Source organism: Haemaphysalis longicornis, unplaced genomic scaffold (assembly GCF_048455015.1).
Source record: "Haemaphysalis longicornis isolate Haplotype H1 unplaced genomic scaffold, Haemaphysalis longicornis Haplotype H1 scaffold_2, whole genome shotgun sequence".
Taxonomy (NCBI): domain Eukaryota; kingdom Metazoa; phylum Arthropoda; class Arachnida; order Ixodida; family Ixodidae; genus Haemaphysalis; species Haemaphysalis longicornis.
The window spans coordinates 208579233-208601995 of NW_027526295.1; the positions used below are offsets into that span (position 1 = coordinate 208579233).

At 48.3% G+C, this 22763-nt stretch overlaps 1 protein-coding gene across 3 annotated transcripts in view; it reads left to right on the forward strand.

The window, feature by feature from the left end:
• Nucleotides 1-13893: 13893 nt before the first annotated feature.
• The window catches only part of LOC144169839 (chitinase-3-like protein 1), an 82879-nt gene continuing 74009 nt past the window's right edge, over nucleotides 13894-22763 (forward strand). For 2 of the 3 annotated variants that reach the window (XM_077699216.1, XM_077699218.1), the window contains exon 1: nucleotides 13894-14031. The gene's annotated coding sequence lies outside the window, so the exon portion shown is untranslated. Of the gene's footprint in view, nucleotides 14037-22763 lie in introns of all 3 variants that reach the window. The other variant, XM_077699217.1, reaches the window with a different exon arrangement.

Consider the following 22763-nt stretch of genomic DNA (forward strand, 5'->3'; position numbering starts at 1 on the left):
CAAGTATTACTCTTTTACGCGCAGCGGAAAGCTCACACTTTTGTTGCAAAGTTTGTCGCTTTTTTCTCACCCTTTCCTTCGTGTTTTTGGACGCCGCCATCTTCACATGTCTACATCATCGATTCCCAGATGTTCGTCATGAGCTAGACATCCTGCTATTGGGCGGCTTTTTCACGCACTTCCGGCAAAGAGATGAGTCGTCTGCTCAGCGTCGGCTCGCCGGCTGATCTGCCAGCGGAGTGCCGGAGTGCTTTGACATTTTACGACAAACGAAACAAGTGTAAACAAACGCTTAACCGTTTGTATTGAATGCAACACGGCCATAACACGACGTGGATTTTATCTTACGTGAGTACGTACCATAAAGAAAGTCCCGTGGCACTTCTTTGGTGCAATCGCAGAGAACGCCCTGAGCCGAATGCCCGGGTTTGACGCGTACATTTTATTCAACTTCAAAACAATCCAGAGATGCGTTTCGAACGAACGCAACGTCACAACATGCGTTGCAAGTCTGAACCGCGATTGACAGACGATGAGTTGCCTCCTCCTGCCCGTCGTAAATACGGCACTCACCTCACACCCGGTTTGCGGGGACGAGCAGCAAGTCACAACTCTGGCGCGCAAGCGAGAAGGCTTTTAGCCAGGCACACTGCACATAGCCCATGCGAGGTTGAGTGGTACGTCGTTCGAGAAAGATAATCCAGACCATGGGAAGCACTATCCACCCGCAGAAGTACAACGTCGCATTTCATCGCGAAACGAACGCGTCCACAACACACAGGAGGCGATGCACACACACACACACACACAGCTTCGGTCGCTGCATTGGCTTAGCTGCAAGCTTCGTTCGGACAATCAGCGATGCTACGACGATACAGAGCTGCGTGAGGACGACGTGCTAACCACTTCACGTATTTAAAAACACAGGGGCAAAGAACTAGGTTCATCGGAAGCAAAAAATCTTTCCTCCATTATAGTGCCTGAAATATACTGGCTAGTGTGCCGAGGGCGGGCTCCAGGCGGGCGCCGGGAGCGATGTACGCGGCGGTCTGCCGCTTCGGGCGCTGCCGTGCGGGAGTGTGCGCGTTCATCCGGCCCGAGCAGATCGCGCGGTTACCTCCGAGCTGCGTAGCAGACGGCAGCGGCAGAACTTTCCATTCCCGCTTGCGACGAAAGTGAGCGAAAGCGACGGGAATTCTGTCGCGCAACCAAAATTTGTCCCGACCATTCGACAAAAACGATCGTCGCGCGACAAAGCGACGGAATTCCTGCCGCTCTCACTCGCTTTCGTCGCAAGTGCGAACGGGCCTTTATGCGCAATCTCCGCCCCACATAAAACAAGCTCTTGCTTGTCGCCTGAGCATACGGTTGATTTCTGACTACGTTACACTGTGCTTGCCAGTGTATTTAAACGATGTCACTAGGTTTGAAACGTACGCGCTCGGCGTGCAGCTTTGTAAACGCAAGCGGTTTCACATACGCACGCTATTTTGCTGCTAATAGAGATTTAGTACAGCGTTTGTGGCCTTTGCATACGCTAAACGCTAAATTTTTGCGTCCCGCTACGTGACACCGCGATGGGAGTTTTAGTAGAGCGTCTCATCAGTTTTGCGTAGCGACACACTAATGCATACGGCGCCATCTGTCAAATGTTTTCCGAAATGTCTCGCCGGATGATCTGCTAGCGGAGTGCCGGAGTGTTTGGACATTTTACGACTATCCAAACAAGTGCAAACAAACGCTTTCCCGTCAGTGTTGAATGCAACACATGGGTGCAGCTTGTCAGAACACGGGTTCTCGCTGATCGAGTGCAGCGTTGGTTTGCTCTTCGCCTTCACGTTCATCGCCGCTGATAAAGCGATCCGATCCGGCGCGTTTTGTGCACGGGTTCTGTGTCGGTTGAAAATGTCTTTTTTCACATGCCGCCGGTAGTAGGAATTACAACCACCGCAAAATAACACCCGGCACCAGCGGGGCCACATCTGAGACCGCGCTTTTTGGATAAACAGTGCGCGGTGCACCAAAGGGAACGAGCGCACGATCCTCCCCACGCGGCTGCGAGTTCGCCGCCGATACCAACTGCAGCCCTGCAGCTACGTACACCGCGAAAGGGCAAGGCCAGGCCGCACACATGCGGCCAGGTCATTCGTTCGCTTTTCCATCCTGTCTCCATGGTGTCTACAGAGATGAAAAAGCCGAAGGAGTTGGCCCGTAGCAGACGGCAGTCTGTGGGAGCGCAATAGCGGAAGTACGTCACCGCTGAGGAGCGGAGCATCATGGGAGGGGAGGCCAACAGCGAAGAAACAGTTGAAAGGAGGAGGAAATACGGCGCGACGATAATTCGCGGTTTTTGATTTACGATTTCTCAGCTAATACTCATCGCTTTAACAAAATTCTTGCAGGAGGAGATTGCTAATACATTGCTTTATTTGGTTACATGTACATCCATGCATCTGCGGAAGGCATTTCAGGACCCCTTTCACTCCTGCAGGAGCCCGACCAGGCCGTGAAGTATCAGTAAATAAATAAAAATATCTGCCCATTACTCACGTAGGAATGGCATTTGTAGCCAATTCTCAGATTTCTGCACATGTTTTTGCTTTTTTTTTTAAGTCTCTCCTACGGACATCTTTGATCTATAGATCTCTCGAACCCGAAGACAAAGCTACGCTCCAAACAACGAGCATAAGAGCGGCTGATAAATAAATTTCAGCCGCACGTACGAACACCAACTGCAGAAAAATCCAATGCGTGCATTCCTCAAGATATTGGGTATCTTTGTAGTACACTTTCGCCACTACAAATTTTGAGTCAAGAGGGCAGTATCGGCCTAAGGCATTCGGCAACTTTTATCGGCCGGAAATATCGGTCGATTCCAGAAAATTTGTTGCATACAAGTTTCTGGTGCATGACCCGTTGCTTGTAAGCACATTTTGGGGAACAGTTTCGAAGACGGTAACGCATATTTTCAGAAATTCAAATGGGTTGCAACGATGCGGGTTCAAATGAGAAGGGCGCTTTGGGAACGGGCTGAAACAGGAAGCACCCAAACGGGAAGGTCGTTTCGGGAACGGGCGCACACGGGACGGGTCAAGAGGGAAGGGGGTTTCGGGAATGGGTTCAAACGGGAAGGGGTCAAACGGGAATGGGTTCTTTCGGGCTACACCCAACCAGATCAATCCGGTTTACTACCCTGCACTGGGGGAGTGGGGTTCAGGGGGATAAAAGAGAGGGCGGGAGAAGAGGAAGAGATAGGATTGGGAAGGCGCGCACTCAAGTCCCGCTTCAGGCACTATACAGTCATTCAGGCAAATTCGATTTGCTCAGGAAACGTATGAGGGCTTTCGTCGCCTTCTGCGGAGTCGATGGTAGAGACGGATGACCTAGGATAGTCTCCACTGTAAGTGGTTGATTGTCCAATAGGCTGAGCGTGGTTTCAAGCACGCTTCTCTCCGACGAGTATTCGGAGCAGCGACAGAGAACATGTTCTATACACAGTATACCTTTTTACACCCTTTGTGGCCGAAAGGGGTGTAAAAATCTTGTCCCATGGCGCGCACACCAAGGTGCTTTAACTAAAAAGTGGTGTAAGAATGAAAAAAATCACGCCATATCCACGGAATGAATGATGATAAGTGGGGCGAAGCTCGAGAGGGGGAGATCATCGGTAACCGCAACTCTCCTGTGAAAGTTCGCCCATTACATCATTAAGAAAGACGTAAGACTGTGTGCGTACATTGTACAAATCAGCTTTTATTTTCGGAGTCAATGCTCCCAGGCCCAGACCTGGTGAAAGACCCCGCGCCATCGAGGACTACCCCGCACCTCCACCACAATTTGTCACGTAGGATGGGACACAAGGGTAAAGAAAGAACTTTTATTTAGGGCGAACTTGTGCCCGAACAAGACGAGAGGAAACGAGCAAAGGTCCTTGCGTCTCGTTCGATCTCCGAGAACGACTGCCTGCGTTCGTGTCGTGATCTCTTTCGTGATCTCCCCCTGGCAGTGCACGTGCGCTCGCGCCTCCGTTGGCGAACACAGACAAGCTCGCGCTCCCGGTGCCGAGTTTGCGCTGCCGGTTGCAGCCGGTTCTTGCGCGTGCAACGCGGCCCACTTTGCGACATCTCCGAAAGCATGCGGCGGTCACGTACCACGAGACACAAGGGATGGACAGACCCATGACTTAAGGAGCTTCGCCCCTAAAAAGGGTGTTCGTGTGGACACCCTAAAATAAGAGTGTAGGGTTGCTTATCACTCCGAAAAAGGGTGTGTGGGCAGCGCAGCTACGTGTGACAATGTGGATCGGCTGAGCGCGCAACATGAGACACATTCAACACACACGTCACACTTGCACCACAAATGAATTTGGCAAGAAAACCAACGGGATGCATGGGGGAGAGCGAGTACATGCTTACTTAGAAATACATCTGCACTTCTTGCTTTTATATCCAGCAGAGCAAAGTCCTCTGATACGGTCGGTGGTCTTGCCGCGAAAATCAGTTATTTTAGCGCTAATTTTGGAATTATGCATTTTAATGCGAACATATACAACTCAGCATGCTGATTTCCAAAAACTTCTTCCAATTTACAAATAATTCATAGAAATTTATTAAATACCAGACAAATATTCCACACCATTTCAACACCCACCAAAAAGGGTGTACATTATTTCATCACCCTTTTTCTTACAGGGGTGTAAGGCTACAAATTATGGTGTTGGAAACTAAGAAAATGGGTCGGGAAGACCTCGAATTTTGGACGTATTTTATACCCGTCTACACGGGCGGACTGAACATTTTCTACAAGCTGGGTGTTGTTTTGTACCTCACGATGTTCAAAACAATATATTACCAGCGAAGCTGTTTATATATATGCTTGAGCTAGGTTGGGTGGCGATAGCAAAAAATACCAAGAAAAAGAACTGCGCCACCTGCAAAGTGTGCACCACCGCTGATAAAGTATTACAGCAGTGAAACCGGCTTTCGAGCCTGTTCGAGTGTGAGCACAAGGGGCGCATGCGTATGCGCACCTCTTACTATACCATTTTAAAGGTACTAGCCTTTCTGGGATACTAAAACTGAAAAACTAAAATTGGCGCAGCTTGCACTGGTGGTGCCAGGCTGGCGAAACAGCGGAGCTGGGGGTCCACCTAGCTTGTTTCCCGCTTGGATCCGCTGTCAGTGTGGGGGACACACTGCAACAGCCCTGTGTAAAATACAGCTAAACTTGACCTCACCCCTCAGCACTTAGCCTAGCCTAGCAAGAACATCGCAGAACCTAAAAAAAACTTAGCAAAGCGTAGGAAATCCTAGCAAAGCTTAGCAACACCGGAAGAAGCTAGGTCGACCCCCAGCTTCGCTGTTCTTTTTTTTTTTGCAAATACACACCTATTTCCCACCCTTTCAGCACCCTGCAAAAAACGAAGGGTGTTGTAGTCAGTAAACACGTTTTTCGCCACACAAAAAGGGTGTAAAGCTACAATTTATGGTGTTGGAACCTAAGAAAAGGGGCCCAATGACTTCCCAATACACTTATTACACTTATACTACACTTTTTTAGGCAATCAGGGTGTAAAAATGTTTAGTGTGTATATATCGTCTTTCTCATTTTAAAAGTTCAAATTGACGTTTCACGTGCCAAAGCTGAACGTGGGCCATGAGGCGCACCATATATGGAAACGAGCGCTCATTGCAGACGAACACTTTTTTTTTTTTTTGGCTTTTGAACATTTCTTACGAGGTTGGGAGGATTATATGAGAGGATTTCTTGTACTTCGCAGTGCAATTATACATGCATGCATGGCCTTAACAGCAACAGCTGAACACCTTTTCTACGCCATTCCAACACCGTACAAAAAACCAAGGGTGTTGAACTTGGTCAAAACCCTTTTTTCCACACAAAAAGGGTGTAGAGCTACGAATAAGGTTGTTGAGATTCAAGAAAAAGGGTGTAATGTCCCCCCAACACCCTTTTTCATTTCTATTACACCATTTTTTTGGCCACACAATTGTGTCAGAAAATTTAGTGTAGTCTCTTCTGCCCCGCAGGCGTCACAGTGGGCGCTGCTGGCCATCCCAGTGAGGAAGGAGTAGGCTTTTCTGAAGACCATTCCCAACCACAGCCTACAAAGTAAAGTCGACTGGGATCGAGACAGTCCATGAAGAAGACGGCGCTGAAGAAGGGGATCTTGACTATATGCAGATGGGGATTCGAGAAGTCCGGTGTGTTCCATTGCTTCATGGTAATCCTAAGTGCAAAGGAGCGAAACGTCCTCGCGGCATCGGTCCTTGAAAGCGGAAACAGGATGGTGCGTCCGCTCTCGTGGCCTGTGCGGGCAGCTTCATCAGCCAATACTTTACCGATGACTCCGCCATGAACTGGAAGCCACTGGAATATTATTTTATGGCCTTCTGTGGTGGCTTGATGAAATTTTTCTCTAATCCCAATAACCAGTTGGTGGAATAGGGGGTGTCAATGGGAGCCTATGCGCGGGGATAATTTGTTTCTTCCATTAGTGTCTGGGGTGTTGGGACATCGCATACCTTTGTACACAACTTGTTTCGCGTTTTCCTCTGTAAATTGACGCATCATCCACTTTTACAAAATGTTATTCAACAGTTAATTAGTTCTAACTTACCTTTCCTACTTGTATCCGCGGGTGAAGTTCTCCCTGCTGCGAGGTTCTCCCTGAAATATCTGTTTACCCTTTCACGGAATGCTTTGACGAACACTTTAATAGAGAGTGTGCTGCTCCCGGTGCCCATTTGCTGCCAGCCCTACATAGGTCACCATAAGGACAGTGTTTTAGAGAGTGTCGTGCGTGTGTGTCTTCCGCCAAAAGTCAAAACGTTTTTTCTTTAAAGGAACCCTGCAGCCCTTCCCTTCGACTACTTGGAATGTATTTTGGGGTCCAGCAATCGCCTCCCGCAAGAATTTAAAAAATTCTTTCACTATCACCGAAACTACGCGCGATGAGAAATCGCGCGTAATCGTTCCCTCTCAACTCGGCCGCGGACAACGCGACAAAAGCTGCGCGCTCTCTCCTGGAGAGGGGTGCGGCTCGTGGCGTTCTCTTCGCGGCCTTCGAGACATCACAGGCCGGGGAGTTTTCTCCTTTTCTTCGCAACGTGGCGGGCAACAAGCGAGTGCTCGGGCTGGTAGGGCGTTTTCGAAGCAATAAACGTTTGTTGTCTAGTGGTCTGGTTGCAAGGGAAGTATTGGGTTCATCAGTAAAACTCCGCGCGCACTCAAAACACAAAAGTCCGAAATTGTTCGTAGAGGTTCAGGCATAGATGAGGTTAGTGCACGGCGCCGACGAAGGCGGATCGTCACAGGAAATGCGCGAAATAAGCCGTGAAGTTGACCACCGACAGCTAGTATAGACAGCCACCGCACAAATGACTTCATTTTGGCGATGCCAGTGGTGCATCATGAGGGAAATTGAAGAGGGTGCAGTTGGTTTTTCCGCGCCTTTCACAGCCATTTGTGTGCTCCCCGCTTCACGTGCATGTGCAATATACGGCTCAGGTATTCATGGCAGTGTAATCTAAACGTCGCCCAGGTTTATTTGCACTACTCAAAGAGTGTTTCAGGGTCCCTTTAAAGGGGCCATGCAGACAAAAAAAGTTTGGTTCATTCGAAAGATTGCCTCGTTAGAATCTTACTGACACTACTTTTAACGTAAACTTCGCTGAAATAGGCTACATAATTAGGAAAAAAAGTAAAGGCCATACGACTCACTAGCTTCTTTCCCGCAATATAACATATGATATCATATGCACAGCCATGCAATTGGCTGATGAGGGCAAAAGCAAACGCAAGTTAGGCACGGCTTATAAGGTTGCAGAACGAGCTATTTTCGCTTAAAGGGGCCATGCAGACAAAAAACAAGTTTATTTTGTTCAACAGATTTCTTGTTTTATAGTGCCCCCAGCGCTTGTCCGGCAGCAAATGATTCCGTATTCAATGATAAATTAATCAATTTAGATTAAAATTTTGATTCTCCCGCCAAATCGTGTGTTTTTGGGACGTCAGCAATTAAATCATAAGTGCGCGTATTCAAACGAACTTCCATTGCGTCATTCGGCTCTGCAGCCTTGCTTGCCGTCAGTCCTCCCAGATGGCGCTATCATACTCATCCACCGACCATTGTCCGCCATTGATTTGTTTTTGACCGTATTTGCACCTGACTTGCTTTTGTTACTGTAGAAAATATTCGTTTCGTGAAACATGGGGTATCCTCGACAGACAGGGTCCCGTAAGACAACGTCGCTTGCACCAATCAGCCAGTGTCGTTTAAGACAACTCCAAAGCGGCGGACTGCTGTGCAGCTAAAACAAGCACAGTGCGCCCAGTACCAACAGCAGTGAGAATCGGTACTTCTATGCTTACCGTAATTACCCGATTCTAACGCGCACCCGATTTTTCAGGCAAAAAACCGAAAAAACTTGCAACTCCGTTTGTAACGCGCAAGGAACTTTGTGAGCAAGAAAAACGAATGCCAGAGAAACGGGCGATTTATTCCCCAAAGTAATCTCACACATCTCACTCCTCGTCGCTTTCCGAGAGCTTCTTGTCGCCTTCCGCTGACCGCAACATCTCGTCCTCGGTGCCGTCAAGCGCGTTCGCGATGCCACACTTCTGAACGAACGTTCAACTATTTCCGATGGGATCGTGGCCCACGCCTCGCAATAAAAGTTTTTTCCAAAATAAAAGTTTTTTTTTCCAAAATAAAAGTTTCTTCCAATCCAATCCACGCCTCGCATGCCCACCCCGCGAGCTCATCCAGAGGCATACGCTTCAGCCAGCCGCTCGTTGTGAACGCGTGGGAGCCGCTCGCAAGCCGCGGAAGCGGCGAACCTTCGTTGCCGCTGCTGCCATTGCTGTTATTAAGCACGCAAGTGGAATAATTCGACGATTTGTGTGAACGCCGAAAGAAAAGTTTGGGCGCCTAGATCCGAAAAATTGTTGCTAAAAGCTTTGGCGCCATCTCGAGATGGCGATGGCAATGTTTGGAGCTAAATTTCAGCTGTTGCGGCAGTTTCGGTTTCGTGTCCGATTCTAACGCGCATGCGATTTTTCAGCCTATTTTTGCGGAAAAAAGGTGCGCGTTAGAATCGGGTAAGTACGGTACGTGTATTTTCGTAACTTTCATTGTTTACCGCACCATTCTTACTGCGGTAAAATGAATATGCATTACATTTAAGCACAAATAGCTCGTTCGGCAAGCTTATAAGCCGTGCCTAATTTGCGTTTGCTTTTGCCGGCATCAGCCAATCGCACAGCTGGGCACATATGGCATCATAGGTTCTGTTGCGGAGAATGAGCTAGTGGGTCAAAAGGCCATTCCTTTTTTTCCTAATTATATAGCTTATTTGAGCGAAGTGTGCGTTGAAAGTGGTGTCAGTATGATTCTAACGAGGCAATCCTTCGAATCAACCAAACAGGAGCAATGAACTTGGTCCATCGGAAGCGTCCACAGAAGAGCGGAACCGCGGATGGTTGTCGCGCTACTTGCCGCTATGTTGGAAACGCAAGCGGCCTCGCGTACGCACGCTATTTTGCTGAAATAGCATCCGCTTCTCCTCCATCCGCTAAACGCAGAACCGGATTAACGTGCGGCGCATGCGCAGTGCGAACGACGCAAAGAAACAGCGTTCGCTAGCCATTTGCGTACGGTTGCGTACGTTATTCTAAAACTCTATTAGCGCGACTGGCTGTATTTTTTTGAAGTGGAGAGCACTTTAGGGGCTCACCATGGCGTCGTAGCTCGCTGTAGCATTCGATGTCAAACGACTGCCGGAATCAGGCGGTGCCGCGAGATAACGGACCCAAGTAGAGCCCGGCGTTCCGTCGTAGTGCGTCCCGTAGAGGCTTCGAAAACCAGCGGTTTAAGTAGTCATAACCGTTCTAAACTCGTGAAACGCTGGCGCTTGTCATACATCTCCCCGTTGTTTAGCGCGAAAAAAAAAAAAAACTGCAGGTACATTTGCCGTAAAATACATGTAATTAACCGGCAGCACCCGCGTTCATTTAGTTCGGAACGCTCGTTGGGTTGGTTTTTGCGATAGTAAGCGAGAAAAAGTGGCAGTGCAACGCCGGCGCGTGCGGGAGGAAAAGCAAGCACAAAAAGAACAGAACTCCCGCTGGCGCTGTTTCAGGCAGGGGGCGCGCGAGCACTACGGAGGCGGGAAATTTGAATTGCTTTGGGTGGTAGCATGCAGTGAGCGGATAACGGCGCTGCATCCCACTATGGCGAATCGCTTTCTCTGCACTCCCGTCAACTTTCACATTAAGTGGAACTGCTTTGATTTTTTTTTCAGGTTGCGAGACACGTAGTGAATGTAAGGCAGCAAGTTTCATTGGTTTTGAAACAGGATCACAACCCTCGACTCTTGGTTTTTTGAGCTCCATATTAATTAAGAACACAGTCGGCAAAAGAGGTTAGTAATGTCCGAGGGTAACCTGCGGCTAGCAACTTGTTTCCTAAAACTGGTCTGAAGTTTGTGACAACATGACATCTTACGGCAGTTTAAAAAAACACATTTTGATGATGGCCTGCTTTACCAGCTTAGAATGAGCTGAATGAAACGACAGTAATGGCTTGTCGCCTCTTGGCTTTAGGCTCAACAGACATGTTGGGCGCGGAGGGAAGGCTGTATCTAGAAAAAGAATATTTCCACGAATGGGCACTTCGTGAGTATAATAAAAGTGGGTCATGTGCGAGGCCATTGCTGTCTTTGCGTCATAGTTGCGGCTGCCGGTATGCCTCTAAAACATAACTCCGTTATGCATTCCAGGACATTCCTTTAAAAACGCAGTCGCACCGAAGCTGGACGCGTTTCTTTTTTTTTTTTTTTTTTTTTGCGAGATGATGTATGCAGCGATTTTCCGACGAGCGCGACCACAGCGTTCAGCGTGCCTTTAGCCGCTGCTTTACGTCCTGCGGTGGCATAACAATGGTGAAGTGGGTGAAGTACTCCCGCAACCACAAGACAGAATGGGAAAAAGGCTCGCCTTCACAGATTTGGTGGTTTTGATTTCAGTTTTTTGTGGTCCAGTATTGTGTAAAACGCGCAAGGCACTTCTTCTGTTGTGCACACGAGGAGCAAGTGTCAGAATTGCGTGTACTTCTTTCTGCTGTATTTTGAAACTGTTTTTATGCGTAGCATTCTTTGCCGAGTACCCCCCCCCCCCCCCCCCCCAAAGCCAGGAGCGTGTAACGCCCCGCATTTCCACAAAAATGCAGGTTTCGCGAAATTTCCAAATGCAATCGTTACAATAACGTAAATGGAGATGATTGGTCGAACAAAATTTAAAAAAAACTAAATAATAACACGAATATAAAAAAAATACGGAAAATGTCACAACGTATACCTCATGGCATTTCCACAATTATGCATATTTCGCGAAAGTTCCACCTGTAGTCGTTATAATAGCGTAAATGGACATTATTGGTCGAACGAAATTTTGAAAAACTAAAAAATAAGAAAAATATTAAAAAATACGGAAATGGCAAAGCTAATGCATGGCATTTCCACAATATTGAAGATTTCGCAAAAGTTTCACCTGTAATCGTTATAGTAGCGTAATTGGGGCTAATTGGTCGGACAGGATTAAGAAAATACCAAAAATTTGGCTGGAAAAAACTCACACTCAAGACAGGCGACATAAGAATGCTACGCATTAGTAGATAATTCTCTGAATTTCTGGAGATTTTTTCTGTTTTGCTTGTGGGGACATGACATTTAGCCGTGCTTGTAAAAGATAAATGCGTCCCCATTACAAAGACCTAAAAATGCGATGGGCCACAAAAACACAAAAAAAAACATGACGTTGCTCTCTGAGCTTCCAACGGCGGCTATGGACGGCTCAACGCAGTCAGCTGATGAGCTGCGCCTCACTACCCACGTAACCGTCCATGCCAGCTTTTCATGCATACATTCTTTGACGAGTGCCCCACAGCCAGGACCGTGTAACGCCCTGCATTTACACAAAAATGCAAATTTGGCTAAGTTCACGCCTGTAATCGTTGTATAGGGTAAACGAAGATAATTGGTCAAACAGAATTTTGAAAAAGCAAAAGATAAGTAAAAACGAAACATTTTCACAAAAATGGTCTGACATATTAAAAAAAAGCATCTTACACGTCTCCCCCCAAAACCGAAGAATAAACGCAAAAAAGCCCGCAAAAAAAAAAAAAAGAAAACGTTCCAAACACGAATGCAAAATGGCGAAAAGGCGAACCGTGTAGCGCCCTGCATTTACAGAAGGGTGCCTGTTTGGCGGAATTAACACCTGTAATGGTTATAGCAGCGAAAATTGACATAATTGGTCGAACAGAATTTTTAAAAAATAAAAATAAAAAATAGAAAAAACAAAACTTCCACAGAAATGATCTGACAAAATCAACAATATTGCCGCGAACCATGTATAAGTTTATTGTTTGCTTTTGCTGCTCGGCCGTGCCCGGCTGTGTTATTGCGTCCCAAGCGAAGCGCGTCTTCCATTCTTTATTTTATGCCGCACGGGCTATCACATTCAGATAAGCAGACTGTCTCGCCCTAACATCACTAGCCCAGAATGATATTCTCTGATCTACAATGTTCTGGATGTAAATCGACGGTTCCAGAAACACTCGCGCCAAGAGATAAAAGCCTGCAGAGCAGACGCCATGGCATTCGAATCGCCGACACCAGTTTACGCACGTCACTTTGTTGATTGCTGTATCGCCGCCTTGTATTCTTTGAGTTGTTAGGGGAGCACAAGTTCGCTTCAATAAACTTGTTTTTCTTGAAGACAACTGCGTCGTCTTTGGCAACGTGACAATATGCATCGTGTACATCTCCCCCCAAACCAAAGAATAAATGAAAAAAGTCCACAAAAGAGCGTTGGAAAAAATGGATGAAAATACCATAAATGAACCGATTCTCCAGTGCCCTTTGTTTCATCGGGAAAAAATACATAATTAGTGAAGTAATGGCACTTCGTCGCTGTAATGGTACATATTTACATTATTGGCGAAACGAAACAAAAGAAAACGTAAACATAATAAAATAATCCGACGTATTTCGTTACTCATAGCAATATGGGCCGTAAAGAACTCACACTCTAGACAAGAGGCATAAGAATGCTACGCATTAGTAGATAATTCTCTGAATTTCTGCAGATTTTTTGACAGTAGATCACTTGACGCCTGTTCTGGGACAGTATTGCCAAGAATCGACAGTGGCGTCATGAATCGCACTCCGAAGGAAAAGTGCGCAGCACTGGTAACGAAGGCATTGGGTCCAACATCTAAGGATATTTTGTCGAGGGGAATGAGCGGCTACCGTATTCTCTCATTGTTGATGAGAACAAGGACGTATCGTGTACTAAAAAACTAGCAGTCGTCACGCAATCTTGTTCTCGCAACACTAGGTGAATTTACAACTAAAACGCCCGTATGTACGAGATTTCGGCACGCGTTAACCATCCCCAAGTGATCAAAATAAATCCGGAGCCCTCCACTACGGCGCGCCTCATCGCCTGCGCTGCGTCGGTGCATTAAACCCTACAATCAATCAATCAGTTTACAACTGCTTTCTTGGGCATTGCGCCAATTTGTGATGCTTCCGCAGATGGGTTTTTTTCTGACTTAGAGACTCTCTTGTGAGACTATGATTTTATCAAACTGTTCGCAGCTGTGATGGCCTTGGAACAGACGGAGCCAGCGTTGTGTACGGTTAAAACCGTCTGTACACGAGAATGAAAGCGGCCAGTCCACGCCCCATCCTTGTGAAATGCGCGTGTCATTCCCTGCAGTTGACATGTGACGAGTTGGCATGTGTGTTCTGCTCGCACACAGACTGCATCGTGCGGGAGAAATTTAATTAGCTTGCACTCTCCCCCCAAGGCAACATGCTTACAAAAGCATGTACGCAGCGATCGACCCTGGCCAGTTGCCGAGAAAGCTAATTGCTGTTTGTGCTACGAGATACCCACTAAGTCGCGCCTCATAGCCCAGCTGATAAGTTTTCTGGATCGTTGCCTGTTAAGTATACCTGATTTTCTCCTTCGTCTATAAAATTTTTAAACTTGAACGAACTTTTTAAACTTCAACAAACTTAAATGAGCTTTAAACTTAATCGAACTTAAACGAACCAAATTTCGTTCCAAAAATTTGGACGGCTTTTTGGACTAATCTTGTGGGATTTGTTCTCCGTTGGGCTTTATTTGGGCGAGTTTGGCTTGACAACTGGTCTGTTTTGGATAGGCGCACTTGGTAACCTTGTCCGCGGCGTCTGCGGGATGAGCGCTGCGTGGATAATAGAGGTTCATCCCGTGTTTTAGCTCTCTCTCGCTTCTGTTTACCACACTGAACACAATGCCTGAAAATCACTTGTGCCTTTCATGTGAATATGAGACACGCGAAAAAAAATAAGTGCAGTGCAAGGCTCTGCGTCGTTAAATATATGCACACTGATGCCTTATAGCAGGAAGCCAGTACACTCAATGAAACCACGCAATAATGAAACAGCGGCCTTAAAAAAATTTATGGTCACATCTGTATGCAGATAGATAGACGTTGAAGGCACTTTAAACAACAGCTGCGGCTTTGTAGAGTGCTCGAACGCCAACAAAAGCTAGCCGGGGACGCATTTTGCACGCTTCATGACGGCCTTTACGAGCGTCAGCGACGATAGCATATCACCACTGTAACGCCCGAACACGTCGGGAACAAGTTAATTACATTGTCGCCTCGTTTGTAGCTGATTCCAATTCAGTGATAAGTTCTTTTCGTCTTGCAGCGCGTACAACGAATGCTAGTTTTGAATATATATACGTCGTAGAACAATACGTTTTGGCGATGGGAGTATACACAAGATCCCATGTCTTTTCGGTGGAGGACGTTCCGGCATAGGATCGACGTTTCGGAACAGGGCGTTTCGGTACGGTCTATTCGCTGCACGGACCTTTTGAGGCACGGGCCTTTCGGTATGTGGGCGTTTCGCTACACGGACTTTTCGCTACACGGGCGTTTCGGGTTGCAGGCAGCAACATCTGCGCGTCGTTGACTGGACACTTGCAAGCACGAAAGCGTACCTATTGGTTACACATGTTCTTGCTCATAATTTTGCGTCGTTTTAGGTCCGTGAGAGGTTATGCGGTGTTATCAAATAAAGCGTTGCGAAATAATACCCGGAATAAGCGGAACTCTTTGATAATGTTGTTGTTCATTATTTTACTTATTTCTAGCGGCTTATTATCGCCATTTCTTTAGTTTAAAATCCGGCACAGTAAAACTTTCTTTTTTCATTTTAACAGCGAAGCTGTTATAGGTTCAGCCTTTTCGCCCGTCTGCTGTAGGGCATGCGTCACGCAGGGATAGGAGCAGGTTCCTAGACCCACTGATAGAGGGTGCAGTAATCTCGCAGGGACGGGTTCCTCTCTCTCCCCTAGCGGGAGGGAGAGGAACACAAACGAAAATCCCAAATGAGCACTGTGTCAACAAAATATCTCAATGTATGTCGCAGAAAGATTAAACAAGCTTTGAGCATCATTTGATATACTTTCCTGCTTTCAGATTGCAAATGCAGTAAACACACCGACTTCCATGGAAACAGCTATGAGGCCGGGACGGAATCATCCGGCAGCGTAAAGCAGGTGCTTCCGTTAACGCATTGCTAATAATGCATTGTGTGCAATGCGTTACAACGTCAAAGCAATTGATACACAGAAATGGAGAATTCAAAGCAATACACACACAAACACTCACGCACACACTTCCGTCTAACGGAGGCGATTGTTGAAACGTGAAGCTTTCTTGCGTGCGAAAATCAAATGGCGGAATGCCAAGGTCAAAGCCGCTGCAATCAAAGTCGAAGGGTCAGCTATCCAAGTGCAAGCCACCTGAGACTGAAAATCCAAGCGTCAGTGATCAAAGTGCGTACTGCGTGTGGGCCAAAGTTCAAACTCAGACGACAGCAAACGAATCCCTCGTCAGAAAACTCAGTGCCTTCCACCCATCGTCGTCGTTAGACGGAGAGGATTTCCAATTTTCTCATTTTCCCCCCATTGTTTCCCGTTGTTATTTAGCGACGTAACAATTAAAGCGAAGTTTGAAGGCTTCGCCTAAATTTTCTTTAAAATACAAACTGCGCAATTGTATAGACGTAAAGCCACAGGCCATGAAAAACAAAAAAAATATTGTTAGTTCGCTGTTTTTCAAATAAAGAACTGGTATCAATAAGAGACCAGAAAAAACAAGATAATCAACAATAACATTGTCAAAAGCTGCGCTTATTCAGGTTAATATTCCGCATATAAATAGCGGTTTGTTTGGTAAGACCACATAACCTCTCACTGACGTAACATGCGTATGCGTGCTCGCAACAATCACGTCAACGACGCACATATGTTCCTGCCTACAATGGGCGCCTGAACTCGTGTTTGTACCGAAGCGCCCGTGTAGCGATAGTACGCGTACCGAAACGCCCGTGCACCGAAACGCCCGTGTCTCTAGCCGGCGTACCAAAACGTCAGTGTCCCGGAACTTCCGTGTACGGAATATACCGTACCGAAACATCTGTGTACCGGAACTTCCGCGTCCCAAAAGCTCTGTGTACCGAATAAACCGTTCCGAAATGCCTGTGTACCAAAAAGTCTGTGCTTCGACAGGTTCATGTATTAAATAATCCGTACCTAAACGCATGAGTACCAAAACTTCCATCACTTGAAAAATTCGTGTACCGAAACGCCTGCTGTACGAAAACGTCCGTGTCCCGAAAGATCGGTGTACTGACTAGACCATATGGAAACGTCCTGTACCGTAAAGACAGGAGCCGGATTACACAATACCTGAAAACCACTTGTGCCTTTTATGTGAATATCAGTGACGCGAAGAAAATAGGCGTAGTGCGAGGCTCTGCGTCCTTAAATATGTGCACATGGTTGCCTTATAGCAGGAAGCAAGGAAGGTAATAAAATCACGCAATAAAGAATGGTCTGCAAGCTGGAAAGAAACAGAACAGCTCGTACGAGAATGAAAAAAACCTACTGTGGCCTCGAAAATGCTACTGAAGTTCGCCAGGTAAGGCCGGGTTCAGACTGTTGCCGCATCTGCCGTAATAACTTTGAAGAGTGACGTCATTTCACGTCTCAGCCAACGTGAGATGCCGTTTTTTTACGTCTAAAGATCACGATATGACTTTGCGTCGGTAGTCTGAACATAGCCGAAGTCTCACCAGACCCAACAAGATGCGAAATGTACGGATATTTTGCAGGACGTAGTGGGAACGCTTAACTTTCGTTGCGTCTGAATGGAGCGATATAAAGAAATCAACACTTTTAAGTAACGACAGAAGCAAGCTGCGCGTTTACCGTCATTAATTTTATTACCGAAGCTTTAGTGTCTCCACTGATGCCGTTGTACGCCAATACGTCCTGCAGGAAAGCCAACGTTCTCTGAAGATGACGACGCATGATCGTGGGTGAAGGGAAAGAAAAGTAACGCTTCTCGCGACCCGAATCGGACCTGGGTCTCTCGCGTTAGGAGGCCGGCGCCTATCAGATTGCTCCATTTCGACATGGTCGAAGCGAACGTCAAAGTAGCAGGTACCGATTCGCACCGTACACCCCCGATTGTTAGGCCTATTCGAAGTGCACACCCGTGAGTTGCGGTGGGTATTCTAGCGAAGTGGTGCATACCTCCAAGTGGCACATATTGGCAGTGAGGGATTGGCCACCCAAAGGACCCATCAAGAGAAAGCTTCGCGTTCAACCATCGTCGTCGTCGTTAGACGGAGGGGTGCATGCATTTTTTCCAACGAAAAGCTGGTCACCCAGGGCACGTATTTTTGAAGTACAGGGTAGGCAGCACACAAACCGAAAAAGGTGGTGTTGAGAGTGTGCGGTATTTGATAACGCCCTCTGATTTTAGCGTGTGCTCTTTTGTGTAGGCTCCATGCGTCATCTTGTAATGTTTCCAAGAAGCGCCTAGTCTCGGACGCGGCTTTCTCCATCAGCGCTGCTCGCGCCGGCCGGCTGATCGAGAACTGCCGCTTGGTCGCTTGTGGTCGCTTGTGAAGGCTGCGCAACGGCACGTACCAGCTACTGTGGGGACGAAACACAAGGAAGTGCTGGGGCAGGGGCGTGCTGGTGGTGGTAAAGCATCGCAGAAATTGCATATGGCCCGCGTACTCCCCTTCGGGGGCATGTTAACATGATACGGGCGGCGAGCGCCACATTCTGCTTGCCACGTCGACAAAAAAAATGTGCTTGATCCTCCTTTCATAGTAATCGGTAAAACACGAAAGAGAACTGTGCCTTCACAGGGGCATTTGAATGTTTATTGCGCATCGATATGAATTTGCACGTCGCTATTTCTATTTCGTCGGTATGGCACCGTTAGACGCATCAACATTAGACACTGGATTACACGCGCTGGAGCATTGCGTAAATCCGATTGAAACCCCAGGCGCTCGCAAACCGTGCGAACGAAACCGAAAGCGTTGTAAGAGAATCGTTCGGTGAAGTCACAGTACGCTACAGTGAAAGGCGCATGATTTGCGGGTCGGCAGCAGCCTTGTGGGTGTGCTTGGCAAGCGACGTCCTGCTGGCGGGTCGCTTAGGCAAAGGTGCGACCGCATTGGTCCTGCTCCGTGGCGTGTACGCCAGACGCTTGCGGTGCGACCAGCTCAGCTTGTGGAACGCGGCGGCGCTGTTCCACAAGCTCAGCGGCGTTATACATAGGCGGCGGACGGGTAAAAAGCAACTCCGCTGCTACACGCTGTTTTATCGAGGCGCCAAGTATCGGCGCTCATTAGCGTCATGACGCACTACTTCGCTTCACCTCTCCAAGACGGCAGCACCATCTGGGTGGACAAGGCGCGTTTATACTCCGACGTAGCGTAGGCGCGCGCGCGCGCGCGGCACGGTTACGCTACGTCGGCGAATGCCGGTCCCTCTACACTCCGGCGTCAGATAACCGCCGGCGTGTCGGACGGAGTCCGGCGGCTCCATATCCCGTCATGCACCTCGCCAACCCGTCCGGACCACCCGTACAGCGCCCGCGCGCGTCCGTTTGCTCGACGGTTCTCTCGGCGCGCTCTTTTTGGTTGTGCCCGACCGCTCGACAAGTGCGCAATGGACGTCTCTAATGCCGTGGTGGAGTCCCTTATCGCAGCCATATGGCGGCACCCCTGTGTTTATTACAAAACGGATTGGCTACCGCGACTATAGCTCCATTCGATTCAGACGGGATTCCCTGCAACGCCTTCACCGTTGCACGGTGCGCTGCACCAAAGCGCTCGATTCGCCGCTGCAGGAATGGTGCCTTGCACCGCGTCGTTCGTGCTGCAGCGGTGCCGCCGCGGTGCAGAGAACCGCTGCACCTGCTACGGAGGAGGTGCAGCGATTCGGTGCCGTGAGCGTTGGGGCGTTGCGGGTTGGCAGGCGGCTACCGGCAGTTGCGGCGACCGCGTGAAAATGTCCGTCGAGCTCGAAGATTCGTGGGACAAACTTAGCGTCGCCGCTGATGCGTACGACACAACCTAGATGGCCGTAAACATCCAGTTTTAGAGGACAACAGGCGAGGATGATTAGCAGACGACTATGCCTGCACCTCGCTCGATTGTAAACACGCAGGGGCGCTACTGACGGTGCAACCGTGACGCACGGCACCGCGGAACCACGCTGCTGCACTGCACCGGCACCACAGAACTTCCTCTGCAACGGTGCCGTGCACCCCTTCTGAATCGAATGGAGCTTATATGTGGCGTTGGTCAAATATTTCGCGGATATACAGGGTGTTGCGGCGATAACTGGAACACTTTAAAAATTTTTCCTGAGCGATCCGCCGCTCTGTTCGCGCTCAAACTTCACACAAAGGTCGCATTTTGTGGTCTATTTTGTTTGACACCGGGAACAACAACGGTAGTTACCTGTTTATTCTGAAAATAAATAAAAACGATTTTCGCCTATGGGAAAATGGCCGCTGAGCCAGCGCAAGTTGATGTTGGAACGACGGAACCACCTGCAGAGTGAAACGCATGTTTGGGATTCACGTACGGAGCCAAATGGTGCAGCAGACGATCAGAAAATGCACCTAGAAATGAGCTAACAGACGATCAGAAAACCCGGTTTTCGGGCTCGCACGTCCAAATCGCCGCCATTTTCCCATAGGCGAAAATCGTTTTTGTTTATTTTCAGAATAAACAGGTAACTACCGTTGTTGTTCCCGGTGTCAAACAAAATAGACCACAAAATGCGACCTTTGTGTGAAGTTTGAGCGCGAACAGAGCGGCCGATCGCTCAGGAAAAATTTTTAAAGTGTTCCAGTTATCGTCGCAACACACTGTACATCGACCGCTTCCGCTTACGCCGCAGCCGACGAACCAGTAATGCCAGGACCAATTTATGGCACGCAGGGTACGCCCAAGCCATGGTCAGGACACAAGTGCGCGAAAATACACGGACAGACAGAAAAAAGACACGGAGAAAGGTTCAAACAATGGAACTCATTGCGCACTGTTGCAAAAGCGCGGCACACGGCCGGGTTAACGGAGGCACAAAAAAAAAAAAAAAATGCGCGCCTCTGTTCTAGGCCGAGCGTTTCGCGCATTCCACGACAGCTGGCGCACTAATCGCAAAACCATCTGCGCATGCGCTAGCCGGAAGCTACGCCGGCTGCGCTACGCCGGCAAAGCTGGAGTGTACACTGGTAGAAATTTCTGCTGGCGTAGTCTAGCAGACGTGACGTCGCCGACCGCACGGCCGCGCGCCCGTGCGCCGGGAAAGTCGGAGTATACGCCTCGAGCGCGGCCTGTAGGGGCGCCACTGAAATCCCCCTAGCGGCCCGTTTCGAAAGCAAGAGCGGGAGTCCCCGGCCCGCTCCCCCCTGTCGCCGTTGCTTTTGGGGCTCGTTCAAGACAGCGATTTACCGTTTGTCCCCGTTCGAAATACCGAATAACGTGGAGCAGGCACTCTGTTTGCAAGCCTGGTGGGTTCACGAGAGTATAAACGTTTATGACGCGATCTTAGAAAGATCTATATGAGCGCCGGGCGTGTGCCACAGGCCAGCGTCCCGAAGCGAGCATTTGCATGCAGCTTCCGCTGCCCTGAAATTTAGTGGCAGTGTCTCTGTAAGCAGTGTTTCCTCCGATGGTCATGTTGCGGCCATACACACTATGATGTAAATCGACTTTGTGCACTACAAAATCTAGCGGAGCACTCATACCTGACAGCACGCAAGTTACGCCTGCCAATATCACATATCAGATATTGCTCAGTACCCTGAACAAGCCAATGCGGCATAAATTTCGCAAACATTGTACCAAAGAAGTACGATGGATAATGCAAAATTACACTCCGGAGTCAGCACACGACGACAAATTTAATGCTGGGTCGTCTTGTCCCGAGGTGAGCGCTCGCAAAGATTCATCTGTTACATTTATCCTCCACGAGAAGCGCGAAGATGGGCTTATAGAGTAATCCGCGACCGCGACCAAACGCTTCTTCGAAACATCGTCGTATGACACAGGGAGACTGCAGAATCTAGCATAAACCGAAATCAGAGACCCTTATCATATACGACACTCTTCAAACGAGCCCGTGTGTACGAGATTTCGGCGCACGTTAAGGATCTCCAGGTGGTCAAAATTAATCCGGAGCCCTCCACTACGGCGTGCCTCATCGTCTCCGTTGCGTCGGCGTGTTAAACCCTGCAATCAATCAATCAACTCTTTCAAAGACACCTCGTATTTCTTGTGAACTGCCTACCCTGTATTCTTCGAAAAATGCGTCCGCCGAGTGATCAACCGATCGTTGAAGGCGAAAAACAAACGAAAAGTCAACACGCAGCTTGTGAGTGTGATTACTAAAACGTTCATTCGTTGATTTCGCTCCGCATTTGTAAACAAACGATAGTTGAGCGCCCTCCTCCTCACCCCCCCCCCCCCCATGTCTAGCGAAATATCAGTGCATTTCGCATCTAGTTGGTCTGGTAAATACTACCTTGCTCAAACAAACGTCTTTAGCATTTCAGAAGCTGCTCTCGGTTTTTTTTTCATTCCCGTACGACTATTCTATTTATTCCTGACTTGCAGACCATTCATTTTCCCGTGGTTTCATTAACATATACCTTGGTTCTTACTATACGGCATGAGTGGGCACATATCTGACAATGCACAGCCTTTGAGTGTACTTAACATTTTCGCGTGGCTTATATTCCCATAAAAGGCACAAGTTTTTGTCAGCTATTGGGTTATCACATCCCCGAAATATATTTTTCTACGACGTACATATTCGAAGCAAAGCCGCATTTGTTGTTTGCGCTCCAAAACGAACCAACCTCTTACAGTGCCAATGTCAGGTCTAAACGAGGTGACAATAAATAGAATTCACTTGTGCTGACGTGTTCGAAGGCGACAGCGGTGATATGCTGCTGCCGTCGCCGACGACCGCAAGAGCGGCCAAGAAGCGCGCAGAACCGCCTCCCCGGGTAGCTCTTGTTGGCGTTCGAGCGCTCTACCAAGACGCAGCTGTTTTTTTAAGCGCCCTAAACGTTCAGTTAGCTTACAGACGTCACCATAACAAGTTATTTAGTGCGCGGAAAGGCAAAGAGAAGCGAAAGAGAACCAAAACACTGCATGACCACCTATCAGCCACGCAGCGCTAATCCCGCAAACGCCGCGGAGAAGCGGCGGCAGGCGGCGCAGCGATCGCGAATCTCGAGGCGTATATTCGCGGCTTTAGAGGGAGGGACATCAGGCGCGTTCGTACAG